Source organism: Halichoerus grypus, chromosome 11, assembly GCF_964656455.1.
Source record: "Halichoerus grypus chromosome 11, mHalGry1.hap1.1, whole genome shotgun sequence".
Lineage (NCBI taxonomy): Eukaryota > Metazoa > Chordata > Mammalia > Carnivora > Phocidae > Halichoerus > Halichoerus grypus.
The window spans coordinates 35838666-35845166 of NC_135722.1; the positions used below are offsets into that span (position 1 = coordinate 35838666).

General features: G+C 40.7%; 1 non-coding gene across 1 annotated transcript; it reads left to right on the plus strand.

Annotated features, from left to right (window-relative positions):
- Positions 1–5899: 5899 nt before the first annotated feature.
- LOC118533950 (U6 spliceosomal RNA) lies at positions 5900–5999 on the plus strand. The gene has a single exon (XR_004916433.1). It is a non-coding gene; the product is annotated as a U6 spliceosomal RNA (small nuclear RNA).
- The last annotated feature ends 502 nt before the right edge of the window (positions 6000–6501 follow it).

Here is a 6501-nt window from a genome sequence, read left to right on the forward strand (position 1 = left end):
TCCCCTGGGGAAGTTACAACCCAACATGCAACCTTTCTTCCTTTCTCCCACCCCTATTTTAGTCTCCCGAACAGTGGCACTGGGGTCCATGCAGCCCACACTTTCTATTTCTAGAACATTTGTGTGAGAGTCTCCTTAAAGAACAAAGGTCCTGCTCAGGTGAGTGCAATTTATCTGTAACTAAATGTAGGGTCAAAAACAGATGAAGCTGACAGCTTGGCCTTTAATTTTCGCTAGAATCCAGTTAAAGTTGCTAATTTTCTTTAAAACCCCATTTCTTTATTTGTAAAATATGCATAAAAATTTGTTCTACCTATTTCATGGGGTATTTTGGGCTTATAAATCCAGAAGAGTGTTTTTTAAACCATGGAGTCTTATTTAAATGTTAGAAAACAGTGATACATAGCTAATGCTCACAGAGCTTTTTTTGTGTGTCACGTACTGTGCTAAGGAGTGGATCTACATTCTTTTATTTATCTCCTCAACAACCCTTGAGGTATTATTTTATTCCCATTCACAGATGAGCAAAATGAGGCACAGAGAGGTAAAATAGTCTGCCCAAGGTAAAAAATAAATAAATATGTAAAAATAAATAAATAAGTACTAAGAAGAAACAAGGCCAGAATTCAAATACAGCTCTTTCTGATTCTACAATCTGACTCAAAGTAGCAGAACTGGAGAGCAGATTGAAGGTATCCACCATCTCTATTTTGGAGGCAAAACCTCATGGGAGCCTGAAAGGTGGTCAGGGTAGGAATATTATCTATACTTGAGTAATGAGAAATGTAATGCTAAATTGCATTTTCAAGAGTGGGCTGGGTTTAGAACTATGGAACTGGTGTTGTGATGATTAATTGAAGTGTCAGCCTGAGTGGCTATAGGTGCCCAGATTAAACATTGTTTGTGGGTCTGTTGGTGAGGGTGTTTCTGGATGTTAGCATTTGCTCTGGTGGACTCTCTAAAGTAGATTGCCCTCCCCAATGTGGGTGGGTCCCATCCTATCCATTGAGGGTCTGAATAGAACAAAAGGTAGAATGAAAGGTATTTACCCCCACTTTTTTTTTCCTGCCTCACTAATTGAGTCAGGAAATCACATCTCTTCTTCTGCCCTCCAAAAGGAATTTATGTCATCGGCTCCTCTGGTTCTCCAGCCTCCAGACTCAGACTGAATTATACCACCAGCAGATGGCAGATCATGGGAATTTTCAGCCTCCATAATGGCATGAGCCCATTTCTCTATCTATCAAGATCTTGTTAATCATCTCTCTCTCTTTCTATATATGTATATCTGTAAATACCTATATACGTATAATCTCTCTCTCTCTCTATATATATATATATTTATATCTGTAAATACCTATATACATGTAATCTCTCTAGATAGATAGATAGATAGATAGATAGATAGATAGATAGATAGATAGAGTATATGTATATACTCTATACTCTCCTATTGGTTCTGTTTCTCTGGAGAATCCTGACTATGTAGGTATAAATAGAATAAGCAAGACCTCCACTATGGGGAGAGGTCAGGGATCTGTAAATGATTCCATTTTGCTAAAACACAGGCTACACAAAGGGGTGAACTGGCAAGTAAGGCAGGCTGGGCCTTATTACAGAGAGCTTTGAAGACAGGTTAGAGAGTCTGGATTTTCTTTAGTAAAATAAATTATCCATTTTAGGATTAATTTTCTCAAACTTAATATAAGAAGAAGAGGAGGTATAAAAGAGGAGTAAAAGGGGGGGTGCCCGGGTGGCTCAGTCGGTTAAGCTTCTGCCTTCAGCTCAGGTCATGATACTGGAGTCCCAGGATAGAGCCCCGCATCGGGCTCCCTGCTCTGAGGGGAGCCTGCTTCTCCCTCTGCCTGCCGCCCCCCCGCCCCCACTAGTGCTCTGTCTCTCTTTATTTCTCTCTCTCAAATAAATAAAATCTTTTTTAAAAAAGGAGTAGAAGGAAGAAGAGAAAGAAAGAAAGGAAGGCTAGGAGGAGGATGAAGGAATGGAAGGGAAGAGGGTGGAGGAGGAGAAAGAGAGCAACAGCAACAAAAACAAAAGACCTGGCATTTCCGGGGTCTGTTCAGAGACAGAAGAGAACTCTCTATCCTCCACACTCCTACTCTCTACCCACTCTCCCCCACACTCAACACACAGTCCAGGTAAACTTGAGCCCATGTCCCTAATCCTAAAGCCGTGTCCGAAATACCTAACCTCCATGCTGCGGGCTGCTTGGTGCTAAGGCTTGAGCCTCACTTAGATGGCACTTCAGTTTGAGAAAAGTCATTCCCTGGGCAGATGTGTGATGTAATGGCTGCTTCAGCAGTTTTATTTAGAGGAGTCAAATGGCTCTCTATAATGAAGTACTAAGACTTTTAAGTCTCTCTTTCATGAACAAAGAAAATAGAGGCAGTGCTTCTGGACACTCGCAGAAGAGAGGATTTGAAGACAGGTTTTCTGAGAGAAGGTGAACTGAGGCCTCAACAACCTGGTGAGAAGCCAGAGCCCACAGAGGTTGGTAACTGCAAACTTTAACTTCACAAGGGCTGATGTGTTCAATTTTAAGTTGTTTCTGATTGGTTCTGTAATTCTGCTTTGCTTTCCTTCCATCTTCCATGAACTCTGCTTAGACAGCTTATGTAACCAATGTGGAGAAAATACAGTGTGGGAGAGGGGCAATATGCTTAAGTTTTGGAGCAAAGCAGACCAAATTTAGAGTTGGAACAGCTCCAGATCTTGGCAGGGCATCAGAGTCCATCTGAGAGAGGTCAAAACTGAGCTGGAAACTGGACTCGCCCTTCGGGCAATAAGCAACCCACATCCTCCCCCCTCCAGGAATTCTCAGGCACCTGGCAAGGCATTTGACTTCTCACACTTTGTGAGATTGGGGTCTGGGGTTCTTTTATTTAGATACTAAAGCAAGGTGGTTTCAGAGTGCTGGGGGATCCAGTGATGCCTGGACAATGTAAATAACTGTGATTGTCTATGGTCTTCCCTGTTTGTTGCTGTATTATTTATTTCCTCTTCTAAAAATGCTTCCTTTAGCATCAAAGGTGTCCTGACTGATGATAGCACTTTTCTTCAAATTACTGTCAACATCTCACTCTGTACCAAAGTGTAGGTTAGGCCCTGGGTTACTGGCTAAAGGCAGGAAGCGTTCTGTTCTCACTTATTATTGGAAAATATTGGCTCTAAAACTATTTCAAGTATTTTTTTTTTACCTTTTGCTTTTTTTCACATGCTATTTGGACAATTTTTATTAGAGATTTTCTCCTTGATAAGGGTAATTCTACTGAACTAATAATTTGTGAGCAGGAAACACACTTACGGTTTCAATACCCAGCTGTGCCATCCTGGTTGACTAGAAGTACGTGGGAAAAAGTTGTTCACTTTCCCTGGCTTGTTTTAGGCAAAAGGCCCTGTCCAAAAGATGCCACACAGGAGATGCTTAGCATGGATAGAAACAATCTAATTGGATATGAAATGCAATATTTACATGTTGATTTATACCTTTTGAATGTCCTGTAGCTACTCTTCACATCCTTGTAAAAAAAAAAAAAATCTAAGTATTTGGTAAGTGCAGGGTTTAAATAGTTACTGAGATTCATAGCAATTAGGACTAATTTGCTTTTCAGGAGGTTTCTTTTATCCTTGCAGTTTTCTGAAGATAAATCATTTGACCTCAGGCTCACAGGAAAGATAAGCCCAAGAGAGAAGTATGACTTGGAAATAGCAGGGCCTCAGCAAATACTGAGCCATGAGGGCTGAGTTCGCCAATGGGGACCTGAAATCATATAGATTAGGGGTTTGCTCAAAGTGATCATCAGTGGCTGACACAGCCAGAGCAAGAAACTTTTTCTCTGAACTACCAACCTGGGGATGTTTCTACTACATTCTACCCCTATAATAAGCCATTAGAGTCAGCCAACATGCTTGAGCAATAGGTGCCTAACTTTTCCTATATTAATGTGAAGATCAACCTCTATCCTTCAAACTTTCCCTTTCAATGGATGGTTTTCCTGTCTTGTCTTTGCCATATTAATTTACCACAGGAGTCTTTTTGTGTTTTTAAGTTAGTTTCCTGTTCAAGATCTTCTGATGGTCACGAGATGTCTTGGAAGTAAAGCTTCTTAATCTCACACTGGTAGTCAGAGCTTTTTATAATCTAATGAAGTGGCAATTCACCTTTGTCTTCCATTCATAAAAAATAGCACTTCCCATTATGGAGCACTATTCAGTACTAGACACTTTACATCTATGATCTCATTTAACCCAATGAAATAGGCAATACTGGTATTCTCAATTTTATAGATAACATTGTAATGCTAGAGAAGTTAAGTAACTGGACCAAGGTTACTGAAAAAAATCAGAAGTAGGATTCAAATTCAGGCTATCAAACCTATCCAAGGCTTAACTCTTGAGCTGAGTTCCTTCTTGGCAGCAGCCTATCCCACCTCTTCAAACTGGTCAGGATCCATACTTCCCACTATCTACTTTGCTTATTCTCACATTTAAGCCTCTGCTTATCATCCACTACTCACCCAAACTGTCCCTTTTATTGTCTATCCAAGCCCTTCTTTAAAGGCCTGTGTTAATTTCCTATTGCTGTTGTAATGAATTACCATAAATTTGGTGGCTTATAACAACAACACACATTGATTACTTTTTAGTACTGGTAGTCAGAAGCTGAAAATGGGTCTTACAAGGCTAAAATCAAGGTGTCAGTAAGACTGCATTCCTTCTGGAGGCTCTGGGGAGAGAGTCAGTTCTTTGCCATTTCCAGCTTCTGGAAGCTGCTTGCATTCTTTGACTGACTGCATCTCTGACTCTGCTTCCATCCTTACGTCTCCTCTGACTCTGACCCTCCTGCCTCCCTCTCTCTTTTATAAAGACCTTTGTTAATATATTGGGCTCACCCAGATAATCCAGGACAATCTACCCACTTCAAGATTCTTAATCACAACCAAAAACTCCATTTGTCAGGTGAGGTAATACATTCACGGGTTCCAGGAATTGAGACATAGACAACTTCGTGGGGTCTTAATTCTGCCTTCCACAATGACCAATTCCAACCTCTTTGCCACTCTCAGGGTTCCTGAAAGCCTCCATCAGCAAGCTGTCCCATTCTATATCTTATTGCTTGTACCTTCAGAGCTTTGAAAACTTTGCTTTCCACTCAGTTGTATAATTTTGAAAATTGGGTTCCATATGTTGTGGGCTCAGAGTGTCTCAGCTACAACCTTAGAGATTATCCAGGGCAGGGATAACAAAGAGGTTTCATTTTTTTTTTTTTAATATTTATTTATTTGACACAGAGAGAGACAAAGAGAGAGGGAACACAAGCAGGGGGAGTGGGAGAGGGAGAAGCAGGCTTCCCACGGAGCAGGGAGCCCGATGTGGGGCTCGATCCCAGGACCCTGGGATCATGACCTGAGCCTAAAGCAGATGCTTAACAACTGAGCCCCCCAGGCGTCCCAGAGAGGTTTCATCTTAAATGTCACATCCATGCAGCTGGTAGAAGTAGCTTAAGGTTCTGTGTTGGGAGGATTTTGAGGTTACTTCTGGTTTCAAAACAAAGAAGGCTGTCATCAAATAGAATGTCTGCCATGAAGGCAAGAAGTGAAAATGGCTTGGGGGCCACATGCTGGCCACTTCTGCTCTTCTCTCCTATCTCTCCATCTTCAAAATGAGGAAAAGCAGTTGGAAAAGGGCAACCAGCTTTTACAGAGGGCCTACTGTATGTCTGGCACTGTTCTGGTATATTATCTAAACTTAGCTTCTTTGACCCTCGTATTGACCTTATAAATAGAAGCGGAAATTAGGGTTCAAAAGTTTATAAAACATGTTCAAATGTCCACTGGAAGAACTTGGGACAAAAAACGAGATGTATCATACTCACTTTGGCAGCACATGTGCTAAATGCTAAAATTGGAAAGAAGCAGAGAAGATTAGCATGGCCCCTGCACAAAGATGACATGCAAATTCATGAAACACTCCATGTTTTTGACAAACAAACAAAAAAACAGACTCTTAACTCTAGAGACTAAACTGGTTACCAGAGGAGAGGGAGGTTGGGGGGGGGGGGAGGTGAAATAGGTGAAGGGGATTAAGAGTACACTTGTGGTGAGGAGCATTAAGTAATGTATAGAACAGTTGAATCACTACATTGTACACCTGAAACTAATATAAAGCTGTATGCTAATTACAATGGAATTAAAAAAATACAGAACTAATTGCAAATCCAATTCTGTTCAGTCTAATAAACTAGAGATTTAAATGATTTACACAAGGCCAAATGCAACTAGAAACAAAGTTAGATTAGAATTATGATAAATACATTTCCCCAAAAAACAGGACATAGAGATGGGCACATGACCACAATGCTGAATACTTAAACCTGGGACTTTTATAAGAAATCTAAAGGTTTGCAGTTAACTACAACCAATTATCGACACATACAGCAGAGTTCTTTGTGTTGGACTACATTCAGTGATCATAGGACATTAT